Here is a 23,199-nt window from a genome sequence, read left to right as displayed (position 1 = left end):
TTCAAGAACCCAGAATCACCCCTATATCATACTAAGTTATCTGGTTAAAAATTGAGTGTCTTATTATTTAGCTTAAAATTCTTTCTTCTTTTTGTGTTTCCAGAAGAGATAATCAATGACTTCTTCTCTGCATAGGAGAAATACATTTTATCAAGTTCCATTCTTAACTTCCCCTTTTCTAAGTTAAGAACTGTAACTCTGACTTCCTATTATTATAGCTCATTTGTTACTACTTCCATACTTCTAAATAGCCTCTTTTTTTTAGTCTAATAATTTTTAAATTGTCTTTCCTTGATCTATTTTCCAGGTCAATTGTTTTTCCAGTGAGATATTTCACATTGTCTGCTATGTTTTCATTCCTTTGGTTTTGTTTTATGATTTCTTGATTTTTCATGAAGTCATTGTCTTCCATCTGCTCCATTCTAAACTTTAAAGAATTATTTTCTTCAGTGAGCTTTTGAACCTCCTTTTCCATCTGGCCAATTGTGCTTTTTAAGATATTATTCACCTCATTGATTTTTTGGATCTCTTTTGCTATTTGAGTAAGTCTGTTTTTTAAGGTATTATTTTCTTCAGCATTTTTGTGTCACCTTTAGCAACCAGTTGACTAGTTTTTCATGATTTTCTTGCATTTCTCTCATTTCTCTTCCCAATTTTTGTAGTATTTCTCTTACTTGATTTTCAGAATCCTTTCTGAGCTCTTCTATGACCTGAGACCAATTCATATTTTTCTTGGAGGCTTTGGATGTAGGAGCTTTGACTTTGTTGTCCTCTTCAGTTTGTATTTTTTGGTCTTCCTTGTTATCAAAGTAAGATTCTATAATCTGATTCTTTTTTCAGTTTTCGCTCATTTTCCCAGCAATTTACTTGACTTTTGAACTCTTTGTCAAGGTAGTTCTCTGCTTCCAGTGGGAGTTGAGGGATATATTGTCAGCTTCCTGATCTGTCTGTGGGACTAGAGCTGCAGAACCAGATGCTGCCTCTGCCCCTTCTACAGGTGTCATGGGTTCCTCTACTCCCTCCAACACCCTGGGACTGAGACCAGACTACTCTTTCACATAGATCTGACAGGTTTTTTTTCACTGACCTTCCAATCTGTCCTCAATGTTTTAGAGTTGTGAAGTCTGGAAACTGCCACAGGTGCCAGAGATTCATTCTGCCTTAAGGCCTGCCCACTGTCTGTGCCAGTGTGTCCCAGGCTAGACTGCACTGTGCTCCTAGGATGCCAAGATAGACACTTCTCGCCAACCTTCCAAGTGGTTTTGGGCTAGAGATTTGCTTCGCCCCATCATTTTGTGGGTTCCACAGCTACAGAATTTAGAGTCATTTTTACAGGTATTTGTCTGATCTTGGAGGGAGAGCTGTAGCAAGTCTCTACTTCTACTCTTGACTTGGCCCCCCTAAAAGGATTTTTAAAAGCAAGTTAGAAAAGTAGAAGAAAAATTGGGAAAAGAAATGAAGGTAATGCAAGAGAATCATGGGGGGTGGGGGGAGTCAATAGAAAGGGAAAAGACATCCAAAAATCTGATGAGGAAAATAACTCCCTAAAAGATAGAATGGGCCAAAAGGTCAAGGAAGTACAAAACCTCAATGAAGAAAATAATTCCTTAAAACTAGAATTGAACAAATGGAAACTAATAATTCTATGAGACATTGATATATGACCAAACAAAATTTTAAAAAATAGAAGAAATAGAATAGGAGATTTCTCACATAGAAGTGAGATTATTCCTTACATGGAAGAAAATGTGAGAATTTTCATTGGAAAAACAAGCAAGGTAGAAAATAGATCCAGGAGAGATAATAAAAGAATTATTGGACTACCTAAAAGTCATGATTTAAAAAAAAAAAGGAAGCTTGGACAATACCTTACAAAAAATTATCCAAGAAAACTGCCATGATATATTAGAACCAGAGGGCAAAATAAAAATTGAATCCACTAATCACCAACTGAAAGAAGTCCCAAAATGAAAATTCCCAGGAACATCATTGCCAAATTCCAAAGCTCACTGATCAAGGAGAAAGTCTTCAAGCATTTAAAAAGAAACAATTCAGGTATTATGGAGTTACAATTAAGATCATATGAGATTTGGCATCTTCCACATTAAAGAATTGGAGGGCTTGGAGTATGGTATACTGGAAGGCAGAGGAGTTGGGATTACAACCAAGAATCACCTACCCAGTAAAACTGAATAGAATTTTTTAAGGGGGAAAAATGGATATTTAACAAAACAGAGAACTTTTAAGCATTTCTAATTAAAGGACCAGGGCAGGGTAAAAAATTTGACCTCCAAATGCAAAATTCAAGGGAAACATAAAAAGGTAAAAAAGAAACAAGAAAAACAAAACATAAAAATTCAATAAAGTTAAACTATTTATATTTCTATATGGCAAGATAATATTTTTACTCAAGAACTTTATTACTATAAACACAATTAGAGGGAGAATATATAGATAGAGGCTGTGGATATAAGGTGACTTTGATGGACTGATATCCCAAAAAACAAAGGGATGAGAAAGAAAATTACACTGGAAGAAGGGTGGGATTGAATGGGGTAAATGATCCCACATAAAAGAGGAAAAATGAAAGGAGTAACAAGCTAAGCTTAAACATTACTTTCATCAAAATTGGGAATAGCATGTAGTAAGTTAGATATAGAAATTTATCTTACCCTATAAAGAAGTATAAATGGATTAATAGAAGAGAGAGGGGAGACTGATAAACAGGAGGTTATATTGGAGAAGGTGGTGATCCGAATTAAAACATTTCTGAGGAAGGAAAGTGTAGGGTATAAGATATAGGGGAGGATAAAAAAGTTAATTGGAAATTAAATAATCTAATCCTAAAAAACAAGTGGATCAAAAAGGAAATCATAGAAACAATAATTTCATTTTAAAAAATGACAACTATGAGACAATATACCAAAATTTATGATAGAGCCAAAGCAATATTAGTGTAAAATCTATGCGCCTAATTACTTATCTCAGTAGAGAAAAAGCAGATCAATGAATTGAGCGTGCAACTAAAAAAAAGAACAAATTAAAAATCCCCAGTTATGCATCAAATTTGAAATCCTGAAAAATCAAAGGAGAGGATTTTTTTAAAAATTGAAAGTAAGAGAACCATTGAACTAATAAATTCTGGTTTTATGAAAAAAACAATAAAATAGACAAACCATTGGTTAATTTGATTTTAAAGAGGAAAAAAGAAAACCAAATTACTAGTATCAAAATGAAAGAGGGAGAATTCACCACCAATGAAGAGGAAAGTATTACAATTATTAGGAGCTATTTTGCCCAATTAAATACCAATAAATTTGACAATCTAAATGAAATAGATGAATATTTACAAAAATATAAATTACCCAGATTAACAGAAGAAACAAAATGTTTAAGTAACCCAATCTTAGAAAAAGAAACTGAGAGTGGAGCCAAGATTTTGGAGTAAAAGCAGGGATTTACTTGAGCTGTCCCCCAAACTCTTCCAAATACCTGTAAAAAATGACTGAACAAATTCCAGAGTAGTAGAACCCACAAAATGATAGAGTGAAACAAATTTCCAGCGCAAGACAACCTGGAAGATTGACAGGAAAAGTTGGTTGCACCAGGCTGAGAAAGGAGTATAGTCCAGTGCAAAATGCACCAGCATAGAACAGGCCTGAGCAAATCTGGAGCAGGTCTCAGGGGACTGAATTGTTGGCAACTGTGGCAGTTTCCAGACTTCTCAACCCACAAATGCCAAAGATAACTTAGAAGTTTAGTAGGAAAGGTCTGCTGGACCTGGGTGAGAGAGTAATGTGGTCTAGCCCCAACCCCAGGGAAGCAGCAGGTAAGGGAGTGGCTACTTCCAGACCACTCTGCCAGTGACACTGGGGGGTATCAATCAGCTGAGTAGAGGGAGATTGCTGGGATCTCTTTGCTGCCACTGAGGCAGAATTCTCTTGCTGGAGTGAAGAGGAGTGTTGGCTGCTGTGGTGGCTCTTGTGGTCGTGGTGGAGAGGGAATCCTCCTCACAGTTCCAAGGCAGAAAAGAGTGCTTGTCATGACTCACAGTCCAGAGCACAGTCCAGAAGAGAAGTACACACTTCTCCTTTGATCACAGCACCTTGGAAGAGCTGAAAATTTATAGGGCTCTAGAAATATCTCTGAAAACAGCTGCACAAGACCCCTGAAGTTTAGGACAGTACACCCTTCACATTGTAAGTAGAGTCCTGCCTTAATAAAGAGATAAAAATTCAAATAATTGACTGGGAAAATGAGCAAACAGTGAGGACAAAACAGACTATGTAATTGTACTTTATGACAAAGAGGATCAAAACATACAACCAAAACAAGAAAAAATAAAATTAAGGGGTGAGAGAAGAATGTACTGTGAGAAGGAGAAAAAGTAGAGGTAGAATAGGGTAAATTATCTCAAATAAAAGAGGCAAGAAAAAGCTTTTACAGTGGAGTAGAAGATGCAACAAGTGAGAGGGAATGAGGGAACCTTACTCTTATCAGATTTGGCTTAATGAGGGAATAACATACACACTCAATTGGGTATGGAAATACATCTTACCCTACAGAAAAGAAGAGGGGAAAGGGAATAAGAGAGGGGGGAATTATATAAGGGAAGGAATGTTGGGGGAAGGGTAATCAGAAGCAAACAATTTTTTATTTATTTGTTTTCAGTTTTCACTTCTATAAGTTTTAAATTTATCCCCCTCCTTCTCACCGTGGGACCTTTTCCCATTTTTATAATCTCTTTTGGGATACAACCCTAGAAACAGTATTGCTGGGTCAAAGAGTATGCACATCTTTATAACCCTTTGGGCATAGTTCCAAATTGCTCTCTGGAATGGTTGGATCAGCTCACAGCTCCACCGACAATGAATTAGTGTTCCAACTCTCACACGTCTTCTCCAAAATGTATCGTCTTCATGTTTTGTCATGTTAGCCAATCTGATAGGTATGATCTGGTAGCACAGAGTTGTTTTGATTTGCATCTCTCCAATAAATAGTGATTTAGAGCATATTTTCATATGACTACAGATAGCTTTAATTTCTTCCTCTAAAAGCTGTCTGTTTATATCCTTTCACCATTGAATAACTGAATGACTTGTATTCTTGTACATTTGACTGAGTTCTCCTTATATTTTAGAAATGATGCCTTCATCATTGACACTGGTTGTAAAAATTCTTTCCCAGTTTTATGCTTCCCTCCTAATCTTGTTTGCACTGGCCTTGTTTTTGCAAAACCTTTTCAGTTTAATGTAATCAAAGTTATCCATGTTGCATTTCATAATGTTCTTTATCTCTTGTTTGGTCATAAATTTCTCCATTCCCCATAAATCTGACAAATAAATTATGCTTTGCTCCCCTAATTTTATAGTATCATCCTTTATACCTTGATCATGTATCCATTTGAACTTTATTTTTGTTTATGGTGTCAGGCATTGCATGTCTATGCCCAGTTTCTGCCGTACTATTATCCAGTTTTCCCAGCAGTTTTTGTCAAACAGTGAGATCTTATCCCAGAACCTGGGGAGAAGCCAACATATTTGAGGGACATAGTTAAAAGAAAGAATGAAATAAAAAAGGTTTGGAATACGGGAGGGAAATATAGTTAGTCTTGCACAATATCACTATTATGGAAGTGGTTTGCATGACTAAACAGGTATAATCTATATTGAATTGCTTGCCTTCTCAGTGAGGGTGGGTGGGGAGAGAGAAAGGAAGAGAAATTTGAAATTCAGAGTTTTAAATATGAATGTTAAAAATTGTTTTTACATGCAACTGGGAAATAAGATATACAAGTAATGGGGTACAGAAATTTGTCTTGCCCTGCAAGAAAATAGAGAGGATAGGGATAAAAGAAAGGGAGAGGTATGGTTGAAGGGAGAGCAAATTAGGGGAAGTGGTAAACAGAACGCTCACCTTCTTGAGGTGAGACTAATGACACTATCTCTTACCACATGAGAGATAGGGAGAAAATTTGGAACTCAAGTCTTGTGGAAGCAAATGTTGAAAACTCTAAATTTAAAAAAAGAAAAAGAAATTTGAACAAGCCATCAATGAACTTCCTAAGAAGAAATCCCCAGGATCAGATGGATTCATAAGTGAATTCTACCAAGCATTTAAAGAACAATTAATCCCAATACTACTATTTGGAAAAACAGGTTTACAAAACAAATATGGTGCTGATAACTTAAATAGGAAAAGCCAAAACAGAGAAAGTTTTAGACCAGTTTCCCTAATAAACATTGATGAAAAAAATGTAAATGAAATACTAGCAAAGAAATTACAGGAATAAATAACAAGGATCGTACTCTATGGCAAGGAGGGATTTATACCAAGAATGGTTCCATATTAGGAAAACCATCACATAATTAACTATGTCATCAAAACCAATAGAAATTATATGATCTCTCAGTAGATGCGGAAAAACCTTTGACATAATACAGCACCCATTCCTGTTAAAAAAAAAAACAAAACAAAACTAGAATGCATAGGAATAAGTAGAGCTTACCTTAAAATGATAAGTAATATTTATCTAAAATCATCAGCAACATTATTTGTAATAGGGATAAGCTAGAAATCTTCCCAGTACAATCATGACTGAAGAGAGGATAATCATTATCACCTCTCTTATTTAATACTGTACTTGAAATTTTGAAAAGGTAAAGAACATATTTGTACAAAAATATCTGTGGCAGCTCTTTTTTTTGGTAGCTAAGAACTGGAAATCAAGAGGATGCCCATCAGTAAGGAATGACTAAATAATCTATGATATATGATTATAATGGAATATTTGTGCTATATGAAATATAAAGCAGGGTAATTTCAGAAAAACCTGGAAGGACTTACATGAACTAATACATAGTAAAAGGAACAAAACCAGGAGACCATTGTACACAGTAACAGCAATATTGTTCAGTGAAGAACTATGAATGACTTAGAATTAATATTGATTGCAGACTGAAGCATGATATTTTGCACTTTCATTTTTTTCTTTTATTTGAGTCATCTTGCACAAAATGACTAATATGGAAATATATTACATAATCGTACATGTTTAACCTATATTTGTTTACTTACTGTCTCAGGGAGGAAGTTTGTTGTGTTGTGTCGTATTTGTCCTTCATTTTTGAAGAGGACTATGACAACAGAGAAATGGTGACATGACTTGCACTTAACTTTGTTTTGAGTGAAGGAAGGCTGTGCAAGGGCACCAGCCTCACTTTCTTCTCTTGAGCTATCTAGATCCAGTGACCAGATATTCATCAGGACACAATTGGAGACCGTGGCCTCTTTGCCCTTGGGCCTATTCAAGTACTCACTTAGGGTGAGGTAAGGCCCATACAGTGAATAGGCCTGTTTAAGAAGTAGTTAGGGAGTGGCCCCTTTAATGAGCAAAAGAAAAAGAACTAAATCAAGTTGGAAGGGAAGAGACACAGTTACAATTGGTAATCACTCTTTAGCCAGGAGGGGTCAGAGAAACAGCTCTTAAGTGGCGTTTGGGCAGGGACCCAGTCTATGGGCTTCAGAGTGCAGTAGGTTTAAGTTTTAAGGTTTAAAGTCAGGAGGGGAAAGGATAACAGAAGATAGGACAGGAGAGGGTATGGCAGGAGGGGATAAGACAGGAGCACAAAGCAAAGCCATGCAAACCAAAGCAAAGCCAGTCAGTAAGCCCCAAGTTAACTGGACATGTATGGCCATCCAACATTACCTTTCTTTGGAGAGGAGAAGGAAGAGGAGGAGGAGACAGATGGGAAAGGATGAGCTGAGTTCCCCAGCTAGTTGGGTCCCCATTCAGGCAGTTCAGTCTACTCACAGGTTGTGTTTGTCCTTTGTTTTCCAAGAGGACCATGACAACAGAGAAATGATGACATCAGAGAGGATGAATGGGAGAGAGGGAGGATGGATAGATTTTGGAACTCAAAATTTTAAATAAACTTTTTTTTTGTAAATTGGGGGAAAATTGATCAGACTGTTGTAGACACAAGACACACAAGGCCTTTGGTGTGTAAAGGTTAAAAAGTGGCTGTTTTGCTGAAGAACTATGAAATGGCCAAGGGAAATTAGAGCAGAAGAAAGAATGATGGATATAATGTGTAGTCCAGTAACATACCAAGTAAAAAATGGTGTAGTAAAGGAAGGTTTTTTATGTTTCAAACCTGTAGTCTCCATTATCTGGTTGAGATTGCCCCATCAATCACTATCCGGTATCCAGTGCCTTTATGAATTTTCTTCTCTATCCAAAAAAATAAATCTAAAACACATTTATATTACATAGAAAATAATTGACAAAGAGTCTGAAATGTTATACTCTTCCATTGAGCACTTGCATTTTAGCGTGGATCAAAGTCTTAAGCTCCAGAAATTAAGGTCTAAGAGTAGAATTTCTGTTTAGAAGGCAAAATGGAATGAATGGAGGAATTAAGGACACATTTCTCCTCTGCACACACACGTGCACACACACGAGGAAGAGAGAGAGGGAGATTTGAATTGACATTCAGTTCCCAAATGGACATTTTATTTCATGTCTTTTTTTTTTTGTTTTCTTATTAATTTTAAATCCAAAAGGGATAAGAAAATGGCCTGAAATCTTAATGTTATACACTTGGGCTATTTTAAGTGTGAAAGTCAAGAAATTAAATAGATGATCTCTTTAGCAACTGTTGCTCAGCAGTTGTTTGCACAGGGGCTATATAATGGCTTCCCAGCTAACAGCATGCCAAAGCACAGAAATAATTACATCTCTCTCAGGTGGAGTTTCCAGGAGAATAGAGCTCAGTGATTCCTAAGTTAAGAAGTTATGAAGTTTTCACCACAGTGTAATATTATCATATCTCTTCTGTGCTCAAAATGGAGAAGGAAAAACATGAGAAAGCTAATTTGTTTGGAAATAGGCTTATATGTTCTCATTCCTGAAATTCAGGCTATATTTCCATATCAGAGAACTCTGACTACAATTTATAAAATGAACTCAAGCTGTGTTTCCATCAAACCTACGAATATTTCACTAATTTCAAATGAGTTAGTGAGGCCAACTTGGAAAATGGTCTGGCTCATAAATGATATTTTAGTAAATGCAGTCTTGTTTCTTTTTTTAAAATTATTTTGTTTTCAGTGTTCAACAGTGTTTCAGTGTTCAACAATGACTTCCATAGTCATTAGATTTTTTTCACCTCCTTTCCCCTCATTACTCCCTCCATCCCCACTCTCCCTGAGTCGACGTACAGTCTTATATAGGTTCTATACATATGTTCCTATTAAATACATGTTGCGTAGAAGAATTAAAATGAATGGGAGAAACCATAATACAAAAGAAAATGGTCTGCTTTTGTCTGTGATCCAACTCCATAGTTCTTTCTCTGAATGTGGAAGGTGTTTTGCCTCAAGAGTCCATTGGAAATTTTTTAAGTCCTTGTGTTGAAATGAAGTACTAAGTCTACTAGAAAAATTTCTCACATACTATGGTTGTTGTTGTGTACAAAGTTCTCCTGGTTCTGCTCTTTTCACTCAGCGTGAGTTCATATAAGTCTTTCCAGGCCTCTCTGAAGTCTTCTTGTTCATTGTTTCTCATAGCACAATAGTATTCCATTACATTCATATACCACTACTTGTTCAGCCATTCCCCAATTGGTGGACATCCCTTTGATTTCCAGTTTTTGGCCACCACAAAGAGAGCTGTTATAAATATTTTTGCACATGTGGGACCTTTTCCCATTTCCCATATCTCTTTTGGATAGAGTCCCAGAAGCGATATTACTAGGTCAAAGGGTATGCAGGTTTTTTGTAGCCCTTTGGGCATAGTTCCAAATTGCTCTCCACAATGGTTAGATCAGCTCACAGCTCCACCAACAGTGAATTAGTGCTCCAACTCTTCCATAGTCTTGTTACTTTCAAGAATATATAGGAACACATATTGTTAACTTAAAATGTATTGAGGCCAAATCTGTTTTAATAAAAAATCTATTATTAGCAATATTGCTTACATAAGTAAAGATTTTTTTCTTTTTGTTCCTTCCTTACTAGTATTTTTTTTCCAATTATATATAAAGATAGTTTTCTCAACATTAATTTTCATAAAATTCATTTCTAAATTTTTCTTTTCCTCCCTTCTCTCTCCTTTCCCAAGATAACAGGTAATCTGATATAGGTTATATATGCACAGTCATGTTAAACATATTTCCACATTAGTCATATTGTGAAACAAGAGTCAGAACAAAAGGGAAAAAACAGAAAGAAAAGACAAAAGGTGAAAATAGTATGCTTCGATCTGCATTCAGATTCCATCGTGAGTATTTTGGAATTGTCTTGGATCATTGTGTTGCTGCAAAGAGTTAAGTCTGTCACAGTTAATCATCACATGGTGCTGCTATTACTGTGCACATTGTTCTCCTGGTTCTTTTCACTTCACTCAGCATCAGTTCATATAAGTCTGTACAGGTATTTGTGAATTCTGCCTGCTCAGCATTTCTTTTAGAACAGTAGTATTTCATTACATTTCTACATCACAACTTGTTAAAGCATTTCCCAATTGATGAGCAAACTCTCAATTTCCAATTCTTTGCCACCACAAAATGAGTTGCTATAAATATTTTTGTATATGTGAGTCATAAGAATTTTCAAAAAACATTTTTGAAAAAGATTTTCTCTCCGATGAATCACCCAACTGAAATCTCATTTTTTAACTTATTTACTAAACTGATTTTAGAGGCGATTGAAAAGAAACATAGTTCTAATCTATGTCTAAAGTGTCCCAAAACTTAATAAAGTGAGATTGAAATTAGTGAGATTGGACTGTTTTCTAGTATTTTCCATGTGAAACAATACTTGTGAATGACTGTTTCCATATAATGAAATTTAAAGCTGGATATTGCTTTTATTAGGCAGCCAATCTCCATATTAACCAGAAGAAATAGCTAGTCTGATGATTTTACTTTCTGTCTTTTAACCTTCACCTAAAGAAAATTCTGAGTTGTAGAGCATTAACCAACTATTAAGATTAACCAATCAGATACTGAGATTGTCTGCCTAAACATTATTTAAACAGCTCAAACTTTAGCCATTAAAAAATAATAGACAATACCCTTCCTCCCGAATAGAATCTTTATCAGAACTGTACATTAATATGATGTTTTATGTCATCATACTCATGGAACTTTAAAGTTAGTTCAACAGTTAGGGACTTGTTCATTACATCAAACCTAATTTTGCTTCTTTAAAATGTTCACCTGTCATTCCTGGTTCTGTCTCCTGAAAGTAAACAAAAGAAGTCTGATCTCTCTTCTAACTTAGAATTGTTCAGGTGTACAGTGACTCCTGGAGTCTTCTCTTCTTCAAGCTATACATACACAATTGATTTGTTTTTTATGGTTTTGTTCTTAGTTTATTTTTCCAAGGCATTAAACTTTTAATTAGATGGTGATTTTATTGCCTTAACACAGATACACACACATTAAAGATAATTCACATATAATTTAGAAACCTGAGAAGGGGCCTAGAGAAGAGGAGAGATTTTGGATCTGAACCAGAAGGAGTAGCTGAGCAGCAAAGCAGTTCAAAGACTCAAGAAAACTATACAAGTGACATTTGACTGTGCTATCCTCCTTGTCTCTTGGAACCTGTTCCCAATCTCCTTCATCCCCAAGTATTTATTGTCATTTTCTAGCACTCTCCTTAATTTGAGCCTCTCTTTCTATGGTCACCACCCTGGGCTACCAAGCCCGGAATAGTCTTTTGCTTTGCTTCCTTTCTTATCAAAATTATTATTGCCTCAGTTTAGGTGTCACCAGAAAGAAATTAGTTAGAGAAACTCTTACTGTGTTAATATTGACTTAGAGATTGAATCATTTTAGAGTTTTTCTGTCTTTAAATAAGAGCTTGTTAATCCCCTCTACCACCAGAATTTTCTAACTGATGACTTGTGGGAGATTGGAGATGTTTTTCACTAGAGGGAAGATTCTTCTTAGTGATTCTCTTATTTCTTTTTGTTTAAGAAAAATTTTATTTACTTATTTTTAACGTATTTTTCAAATCTTGAGTTCCAAATTCTCTTCTTCCCTCCCAACCTTGACCCACTCATAGAAAATGCAACAAAATGATAACAATTATACGTGTGAAATCATGCAAAACATTTCAATATTAGCCACATTTTTTAAAAAGCCAGGAACCTTGGTTTGCACTCAGTTTATCAGTTCACTCTCTGAAAGAGGATAGCATTTTTTCATCATGTTCTTTGGAATTGTGATGGATCATTGTGTTAGTCAAAGTGACCACGTCTTTTACAGATGATCATTATTACAACATTGCTGTTACCATGCACAATGATCTCCTGGTTCTATTCACTTCACTTTAACTCAGTTCATATAGATCTTGCCAGGTTTTATCTGAAACTTCTGAAAACTTTTATTTCCCACAGCACATTAGTCTTCTATCAGAATCATATGCTCAACTTGTCCAACCATTCCCCAGATGATGACTGTCCCTTCAATTTACAGTTCTTTGCTACCGAAAAAGAGAACTGCTATAAATGTTTTTGTACAATAGAATCTTTTCCTTTTTCTTTGATTTTTTTGGCATATAAACATAGTACTGGTATTGCTGAGTCAAAAGGTATGCACAGTTTTATAATATTTTGAGCACAGTTTCAAATTGTACTCCTGAATGGTTGGATCAGTTCACAATTCCACCTGCAGTGTATTAGTGTCCCAACTTTTCCACATTCCATTCAATATTTGTCATTTTTTTCTGTCATAATAGTCATTCATATGAGTGTGAAGTGGTACCTCAGAGTTGTTTTAATTTGCTTTTCTCTAATCAATTGTGATTTAGAGCACTTTTCATATGACTATAGGTATCTTTGATTTCTTCCAAAAACTCAATTTGAGAATGACTTGTATTCTTATAAATTTGACTCATTTTCTCTATGTATTTGAGAAATGATGCCTTTATCAGAGAAAATTGCTGTAAAATTTTTCGCTAGTTTCCTACTTTACTTCTAATCTTGGCTTAATTGATTTTGTTTGCATAAATCCTTTTAAATTTAATGTAATCAAAATTATTCATTTTATATTTCATAATATTCTCTAGCTCTTGTTTAGTAATGCATTCTTCCCTTATCCATGAATTGATAGGTAGAACATTCAGTGCTCCCATAATTTCCTTATGATGCTATTCTTTATTTCTAAACCACATACCCATGTTGACCTTATTTTGGTATATGGTGTGAAATGTTACTCCATATTTAGTTTCTACCAAACTGCTTTCCAGTTTTCCCAGCAATTTCTGTCAGATAGTGAATTGTTTTCCCCAAAGCTTAGATCTTTGCCTTGTTCAAATACTAGATTACTATGGCCATTTTCTACTGCGGCTTGTGTACCTTATTAGTTCCACTGATCCATCACTCTCTTTCTTAGTCAATACCATATTGTTTGAAGATTACCACTTTGTAATCCAGTTTGATATCTGGCACTGCTAGTCCACATTTCTTCACATTTTTTTTCGTTGATCCCTTGTTATTCTTGACTTTTTGTCTTCCAAATGAATTATATTATTATTTTTTCTGGTTCTCTAAAATAATTTTTGGTAGTTTCATTGGTATGGGACTGAATAAGTAAATTAATTTAGGTAGAGTTACCATTTTATTACATTGACTTAACCTACCTTGTCTGTTTTGCTTCTGACAATTGCTTCTCTTCTAAACCCACTCTTCTTTTATCACCTCTCCCTCCTTTTCTGTTAGGTAAGATAGATTTCTATTCCCAATTGAATGTGTATTTTATTCCATTTTTGAACCAATTCTGATGAGAATAAAATTCAAACATTCATTAACTATTCATTTTTCCCCCTGAAGAATTTTATTGTTTTTCTGGGTAGGTTGTTCTTGGTTGTAGTCTTAGTTGCTTTGCCTTCCAGATTTAGCACTCTGCTAGTTTAAAGTGGAAACTGTTAAATATCCTGTGATCCTTACTGTGGTTCCAAAATATGTGATTTTTTTTTTCTTTCTGGCTATTTGTAATACTTTCTCCTTAACCTGGGAGCTTGGGGATTTGGTTATAATATTTCTGGGAGATTTCATTTTGAGGTTTCTTTCAGAATGTGATCAATAGATTCTTTCAATTTCTATTTTTCCCTCTGAATCTTAGATATTGGGTAAGTTTTCCTTTGCCTTTTTTTGAAAAATGTTGTCTAGGCTCTCTTTTTGGTCATGACTTTCAAGTATTTTAATTATTCTTAAATTACTTCTCCTTGATATATTTTCCAGCTGAGTTATTTTTTATAACGAGATATTTCACATGTCCTTCTCCTTTTAATTCTTTTGACTTTGTTGTTTCTTGATGTCTCATGGTGTCATTATATTCCACTTGATTTCAAGTGGTGGTGATATGTTTATGATGGTCTACCTGTACTCTCTGGTTCCATTCTTCTTAAACTAAGGTATGCTTTAATGAATTGGCCAATTGAATAGATAAATGTGGTACATGGCCATGGAACAAAGCAAAGCTAATGAACTACCTAGGAATTTCAACCATAGCCTACCAGGGTGTTTTAACCTGCTGACCTCCAGATATGGAAATGAATATAGCTAATGTTATCTATAAAAATGATGAATATGACAGGAAATGTGGTAGAGTTGATGGGAGCTTAGCTTTGGGATCAGGAAAACCAAGGTTCAAGTCCTGACTCTGAGATGTCATAACAGTGTGACCACAGGCAAATTACTTAACCAGGCTAATGGTTTCAAACTCAAGTAGAAACAGATCCCTGCAGGATGCATATTCACTTAGAAAACCACAAATTAACATTATTTGTATTATGTCATATTTTCTATCATCTATCATATATTGTATATATCTATTTTTTGTTTTGGCAAACATTTCCCAGTCACATTTTAATCTGGTCCAGCAATTGTTAGTTTTGTGGGCTGCATGTAATTCACTGGCAGTGAATTTGACCCCTACCCCTCACCCCAGGTAACTCTCTAAGACTATAAGGTACAGATGATATACCTGCACCAATGAATTCACAAACCTGGATAAAATAAATAATAATAATAAAGGTGTGTGGGGTGGGTAGCATCATAAATTATATAACCATTTGTTTCTACTTGATAGAAAATTAACTTGTTTGAGCTTCTTTAACAACTGTTTTCTTGACCGTATTACTTGACAATGTGTTGTCTTAAAATATGTATAAACACTTGACCTATGCATATTCTTCAATAGGAATACATTTTTTTCAAGATCAAAGAGTGCACTAATGATTGCTTTCTTTTTTTCATTAATCCCCTTTGGGATCTAGAAAAGCTAGGTGGTACAATCAATAGACTGTTAGACTTGGAGTCAAGAAGAACAGAATTCAAATCTTACTTAGATATGTGACCCTAGGAAAGTCATGTAATCTTTCAACCCCAGGTTCCTCATATGCAAAATGGGGATAATAATAGCACTTAACCTTTTCCTTGATCTCTTAGCCTCCTTTCCTTTATCTATCAAATAGGATAATTATAGAATCTACCTTATGAGGTTGTCATGATGATTAAATGAGATAATATTTATAAAGTTCCTTACAAACCTAAAAGTACTACATAAATGCTAGCTAGTAGTAGCAGTGATAGATATTTCATATAGTAGTCTTGAATTAGAAATAGAAAAATCCTATGAATTATGATTATAATCCATGAGATTAAATTTTTTAAAATTTATTTTGTTTTCAACATTCATTTCCACAAAATTTTGAGTTCCAAATTTTCTCCCCATCTCTTCCCTCCCCCCACCCCAAAACACTGAACATTGTAATTACCCCTATCACCAATCTGCCCTCCTTTCTAACATTCTTCCCTTCCCTTATCCCTATCTTCTCTTTTGTCCTGTAGGGCAAGATAAATTTCTATACCCTATTACCTGTGTTTCTTATTTCCCAGTTGTATGCAAGAACAGTACTCAACAGTTGTTCCTAAAACTTTGAGTTCCAACTTCCCTTCTTTCCTCCCTCCCCACCCATCCTTATTGGGAAGGCAAACAATTCAATATAGGCCATATATATGTAGTTTTGCAAATGACTTCCATAATAGTCATGTTGTGTAAGCCTATATTTCCCTCCATCCTATCCTGCCCTCCTTTTCTTCTATTCTCTCTTTTGACCTTGTCCCTGCCCAAGAGTGTTGACTTCTAATTGCTCCCTCCTCCCATTGCCGTCCCTTCTATTATCCTCCCACCCTGCTTATCCCCTTCTCCCCAATTTCCCTACATTGTAGGATAGGTTTTCATACAGAAACGAGTGTGTATTTTATTCCTTCCTTGAGTCAAATGTGATAAGAGTAAGCTTCATGTTTTCTCTCTCACCTCCCCCTTTTTTCCCTCCATTGAAAAAGTCTTTTTTTGCCTCTTTTATGAGAGATAATTTGCCCCATTCCATTTCTTCCTTTATCCTCCCAATATGTTCCTCTCTCACCCCTTAATTTCACTTTTTGAGATATGATCCCATCCCATTCAACTCACCCTGTGCGCTCTCTCTCTCTCTCTCTCTCTCTCTCTCTCTCTCTCTCTCTCTCTCTCTCTCTCCTATCTATCTATCTATCTATCTATCTATCTATCTGTCTATATATATATATATATATATATATATATATATATATATATATATATATATATGTGTGTGTGTGTGTGTGTGCGCATGTATGTGCGTGTGTGTGTGTGTGTGTGTGTGTGTGTATAATCCCACCAACTATCCGGATACCAAAAAAAGTTTCAAATTAGAAATATTGTGGTTCCATGTAGGAATGCAAACAGTTCAACTTTCGTAAGTCCCCTATGATTTCTCTTTCCTGTTTACCCTTTCATGCTTTTCTTGATTCTTGTGTTTGAAAGTCAAATTTTCTTTTCAGCTCTGGTCTTTTCATCAAGAATGCTTGACAGTCCTCTATTTCATTGAAAGACCATTTTTTCCCCTGAAGTATTGTACTCAGTTTTGCTGGGTAGGTGATTCTTGGTTTTAGTCCTAGTTCCTTTGACTTCTGGAATATCATATTCCACACCCTTCAATCCCTTAATGTAGAAGCTGCTAGATCTTGTGTTATCCTGATTGTATTTCCACAATACTTGAACTGTTTCTTTCTAGCTGCTTGCAATATTTTCTCCTTGACCTGGGAACTCTGGAATTTGGCCACAGTGTTCCTAGGAGTTTCTCTTTTTGGATCTCTTTCAGGCGGTGTTCTGTGGATTCCTTGAATACTTATTTTGCCCTCTGGTTCTAGAATCTCAGGGCAGTTTTCCTTGATAATTTCATGAAAGATGATGTCTAGGCTCTTTTTTTGATCATGGCTTTCAGGTAGTCCCATAATTTTTAAATTGTCTCTCCTGGATCTATTCTCCAGGTCAGTTGTTTTTCCAATGAAATATTTCACATTATCTTCCATTTTTTCATTCTTTTGGTTTTGCTTTGTGATTTCTTGGTTTCTTGTAAAATCATTAGCCTCCATCTGTTCCATTCTAATTTTGAAAGAACTATTTTCTTCAGTGAGCTTTGAACCTCCTTTTCCATTTGGCTAATTCTGCTTTTTAAAGCATTCTTTTCCTCATTGGCTTTTTGAACATTTTTTGCCAATTGAGTTAGCCTTTTTTTAAAGGTATTATTTTCTTCAGTGTTTTTTGGGGTCTCCTTTAGCAAGTTGTTGATTTTTTTTTCATGATTTTCTTGCATTTCTCTTCCAAATTTTTCCTCCACCTCTCTAACTTGATTTTCAAATGCTTTTTGAGCTCTTCCGTGGCCTAAGACCATTGAATATTTATTTTGGGTGTTTGGGATACAGAAGCCTTGGCTTTTATGTCTTTCTCTGATGGTAAGCATTGTTCTTCCTCATCCAAAAGGTTGGAAGAAGATATCTGTTCACTAAGAAAATAACCTTCTATAGTCTTATTTTATTTTCCCTTTTTTGGGCATTTTCCCAACCAGTTACTTGACTTTTGGGTCCTTTGTCAAGAGTAGGGTATACTCTGGGGATCTGTAAGATCTCGGTTCCTCCAAGGTGGCACAGTCAAGCATGTACACTGGTCTGGGAGCAACAAGAAACTTTTGTGCCCAGAATCTATGAGGAATAGAGTTTCCTCTCCACAGCCACCTGGCCTCCAGTTCCACCAAGCCAGCACTGGGGGCTGAGATTCATATAAGCTGCTCAGTTCCCCCAGGGGCTTTAGGCAAGGTCAGGGCCTCCATTCAGTCTGAGATAAAGATCAGCTGCTGAAATCCCCCAGGAGCATTGGGTGGGTGCAGGACTGATACACGGGACTGAGGTAAGAATCAGCTATTCAATTCCCCCAGGGGTTTTACTATCCAACAATGGATGGGAGCTACTACCACCCTATTCAGCCTCTGTCTCTGCTATAGGAAGACCCCTGAGGCTGGAGCTATGGGAACACCCTGCTGCTTTCTCAGTTAGTTGAAAAAATCCTCTCACTGACCTTTGGCACCTGTGGGTTGAAGGATCATCAAACCTCTGCTATGGCCACTGGGGATTCCATCCCCAAGGCCTGCCAGCATCCTCCTCCTAGAGCCATGCTGTGTGGCTGAGTCTAGGCTGGGCTCCACTCCAGGTTCGGTGTGACAGACCTTTCCTGTCAGCATTTCAGGTCACCATGGGCTGGAAATCTCCCCCACTCCATTGTTCTGTAGCTTCTGCTGCTCTAGAATTTGTTGAGGGTCTTTCTTCCCAGGTCTTTTATGGGCTGTGGGGGAAGAGCTAATGTATGTGTGTCTCCACTATCTTGGCTCTGCCCTCAGATTAATTTTTTAAAACACTGTCTTGTATTGTGTTGGATGAAATCTTAAATAATTGGGGAAACAGTTTCAAGCTTCTGAACACATCAGTTTATTAAGCAGTGCATTCCAATTTCATAACAAAGGAGGACAAGGCCTCCTCACCTTGGCACTGTATCCCAAATACAAGGAGAGATAGATTTTTATGCATTAAAAGAAAACAATTAACAGAATATAAACCAGGATGCATTTTTAAGTAATCTGGTTTCTAATTAAAGGAAGAGCAAACAGATACATTTCTCTAAAATTAGAGAAAGAAGCGTCCCATCACCCTAAGTGTCTGTGTTCACTCAACAGAACAAGTTAAAAATGACTGATTGATAAATAAGGGGCCAGTTTTTAGATAAGACATATGGGTTGCTTGAGAGGTATAATTGTGCGAAAACTACTTACATCAATCTTTGGTGTGACTAGGTTTCTGATCAGCATAACCTAGGTCCTTTGCTAAAGATCTGTAAGCAACAGGTAGAGGTGTCCCAGTTTCTCAGCCACCCAGAGCTATGTTCAAACAATGCAATTAAGCTTTCTCAGGATTCCCATAACTTAATGAAGTTTACTCATAATAAAAAAATTGGAATAGACCCATGATTAAATAAAATGGGAACTCAGCTAGATTCAGAATTGAGTCACAAGCTGCAGTCAGTGTTGTTCCCTCAATTTCCACAATTCCCACAGTACCTAAAAGATTCATGTCTTCATCAGTGTTGATAGCCTCTTTACCCATATAAATAATAACTTCTCAATTATATAGTAGATAGTTTTTTTTTAAAGAGATGAAGTAGGTGAAAAATTCGTTACTCAGGGACCAACCTAATAACAAGCCCTTCTAAAGTTACACAGAGTGATCCTGAGAGAACAGACCATGACGTATCCATGCTTAAAGCATTTCCAGGATGGAGCTTATTAGATTTGTGTTACTTTGGCATAGCCTTTGAAAATTCAATTATCTCCAACCATATGCTAAATCTTTAAAGTAAGACATCTTTAGAAATTTAACAAATACAACAGAAATTACCCTATCCAAATGAGCTTTGATTTTTTTCAGGTTTCTCACCTTAGGTTTCTGTAAAATTATTTAATGAGTTGCACAGAGAAGTTGGGGAACTCTGTTGAACTTATATTTAGCCTGTAGTATATCATTGTGAAGAGCTTCTATGCTAATAATCTTTGTCTTTTAAGAATTAATTTTTGAAAACATCTAGGAGTCATGTGGAGTCATATGTGTCTTTAAGTAAGTCACCTTTCCTCTCTAAGGCTCAGTTTCCTCATTTGTAAAGTGGGAGTTGGCTTCTGTATCAGTAAGTACCCCAACATACCCAGGAGGGCCTGCTATCCCAGGTTCTTAGATCTGCATTCATAAAAGGAAAAGCAAATTTTGAGGGGTTAATAATCACTTTAATCAAGCATATGCATCATTCCTTTAACCAAGTACATATATCATTCACCTAGTTCATGGGAGTTAGCACCTTGAACTTAAAAGAAATTACAGAGAAATCAAAGATCAACAAACATAGCTTCCTTTGCCTGACCATCAACAGACAGGTCCAACTGTCTGATCATAGTTGCCAGAGAAGGAAGCACTGACAGCTGGGTTTTTCAGGCCAGGGGCCATGACCCTCTGACCCAGTGCCTCAGTAGAAAAAACAAAAGGTACTTAGGACCCTCCCACAAAACAATTCCCCTAATCAAGCTTCCCTCAATGGGTGGGGAAGATCTTCTTCAGTCACATTCAAATGGAGGCATTATACTTCTTGATTATACAAAAACAAAAATGGCAAAAGATCCCACTTTGCTTGGCCTCACAGCTTAGAATCAAAGATGTAGAGCTAAAAGGAACCTCACAGGTCATCTAGTCTGACTCCTTCATTTAACAGATGAGGAACGTGAGGGCCAAGGAATTTTAAGTGACTTTCCCAGGATGACACAGCTGGTAAGTGACAGAAGCAAAATTTGAACCCAGGTCTTCTTACTTTAAAGCCAGCATTCTTTTCACAGCAATATTGCCTTTAAATTTCTATGGTCCCTCTTAGCCTAATAGTCTCAAATTATAAGTCTGATGAATAAAGTTTGTTATGAGACTGCGCCATACAATATCCTTGAGGGACTGAGATAGGAATGAGGAGTACAAAGTAAGAGGCTAATATTCTTGTGTTACCTTTAAACTAGCTTTGAAAGCTTATATACCTATGATAAATCACAGAGCTTTGCACCTTTTTGTGGGTTCAGTGTCAAAACATGACAGTGATTAATAGAATCAGGTAGGAAGAAGACTACTTTAAAGAAGAGTGGAATAGTATAGTTAAAAAACTGCATCTTTGTTTTCATGTTTTGGAGTGTGTCCTTGCCTACTTATCTTTTTCTGTAGTTCTTATTTCACTCTTTTGATTCTGGCTTAATGAAATAAGTTGATGTTTCTGTTGAGGTCTATGGGTGCTAGGAACCCTGAAGTTCAAGGGAAAACAACACAGGCCCTACCTCGAATTTGACCCAAGCCTTCTTTCAGTCAGAGACAAGGTTTATTAAAATACAAGTTGGTGTGGATGAGATTTTAAGAATCCATGCTATTGGCCAGATTCTTAAGGAATCTGAGCATTTGTATCACTAATGCAAACAGGCTAGATTCTTAAGGAATCTGAGCATTTTAGTGGAGGCAAGACAAACCTTTTATACCGTAAGACTAGGGGAAGATCTGGATGTAATTTAGGAGTGGCCAAGTAGTTTGGGGCACCTGGGAGATAACAGACCAGAAGGTAACAGACAAGGGGTCTGGATGGAATCAAGGAGTGGTGGGTCTAGAGTGGGACCAGGTGCAAATAGTGAGGGCCACAATGAAAGAGCAGTTGAAAGGATTAACTGGGAAGGGCTGGGTGCCTCCAGTGAATGCCAGGGACTGGGCCACATGGAAAAGTCCAGGGCCTTTTTAGGGATCTGTCATTACTACCCCATCATTTCCTTGACTGGCCCCAAATTGCTTGATTTTTCATATAGTCTCAGGTAGAGAACTTCAGAGAACAATTGAAATGTTAATCTAGTGAGATATGGAGTAACCAGAAATTTTAGAGGAAGAGGGAAAGTAGAACATTATTGACCTAATATCATTAGGTGCTCTGCCTGGACAGTTGACATCAAGTGGATTGTACATAATTAATTGATTTCTGAATTCCATAAACTCAGATCTAATTAGTTGGCAATCTACAAAACCCTAAAAGTTTCAAGCAGGATTTAAGTTGGAATTCTCTGGTGTCTCTATTAAGACCCAATTAACTGTTTTCCTGGTCAGATATGGTTTTCTCTGAAAGGGAAGTCATCCTTGGTGTTAACACTGGTCCTCATCGTGTATCAAAATGTTTGAATGAAGACCCTAAAGAGTAAAATCTACAATAAATAGCACATAGATTGCATATTTCCTCAGGTAAATATCAATTACAATCAAAAGCAATAGGAATTACATACCCTATTTTTATCTCATTCTTCTGCTCTTTTACTAGGAAACTGACCATTTAAATTTATATGATGGGGTGTGGGGCTCTCTGGGGCACTATCTCTCACATTTGGGCCTTAGAAAAGCTTCTCAAGATAAAAGGAGTCCTAGGGGTCTGGAGACATTTAAGGGCACATCCTAAGAAATGCAGATTACTAACCAACTCTTAACGTCATTAATTAACATGTAACTATTAACATATGAGACTGTTCAAAATGACTAATAATAAGAGAAATGCAAATAAGAGCAACTCTTCTCCAGACTATTGTTTTTTATAGACTACTATGAATCTGACATGCAGTTATCTGAACTGTATCTTGGCCTTTGTCTTTGACAAAAACCTTAACCATAAATGCGAGAATGTCCCCCTACTTTTCATAATGAAAAGTCACAGAGAGCAATGATTGTTCATTAAGCTTTAATTCAAAAAATATTTGTTATTTTAAAAAATAAATAGCTGGTATTAGTATAGTACTTTTACATTGGCAAAGCACTGTAATACATTATCTCGTATGAATGCTCACAGTAGCCCAGTGAGGCAAGTACCATTATCATACCCATCTTACAAATGAAGAAACAGAGATTGGGAGAGGTTAAATGACTCACTCAACTAGTGAATGCCCAAAATGGATTTTGACTGCAGTTATTCATTTTCTTTTTAAATGATACTTTATTTTTTCCCCAATTACATGTAAAGACAATTTTGACATTCATTTTTTAAAAATTTTGTGTTCCAAATTCTCTTCTTCCCTCCATTATCCTCCTTCCTCCCTGAAAGAGTAAGCAGTTTGATAGCAGTTTTACATGTACAATCCTGCAGAACATATTTCCATATTATTTTCCTCAATTTTTCATTTATCCAAATCTACTGCTTTATCCACTACCCTATGTTACTGTTTGATTACAGTACCCAG

The 23,199-nt window shown here is 36.1% G+C and overlaps 1 protein-coding gene across 3 annotated transcripts in view; it reads left to right on the top strand.

Moving 5' to 3' along the window:
- Positions 1-23,199, top strand: part of DPP6 (dipeptidyl peptidase like 6) — a 1,325,443-nt gene that overhangs the window by 806,954 nt on the left and 495,290 nt on the right. The window lies entirely within an intron of this gene.

Source organism: Notamacropus eugenii, chromosome 3, assembly GCF_028372415.1.
Source record: "Notamacropus eugenii isolate mMacEug1 chromosome 3, mMacEug1.pri_v2, whole genome shotgun sequence".
Classification (NCBI taxonomy): Eukaryota; Metazoa; Chordata; class Mammalia; order Diprotodontia; family Macropodidae; genus Notamacropus; species Notamacropus eugenii.
This window is presented reverse-complemented; position numbering and strand designations above follow the sequence as displayed.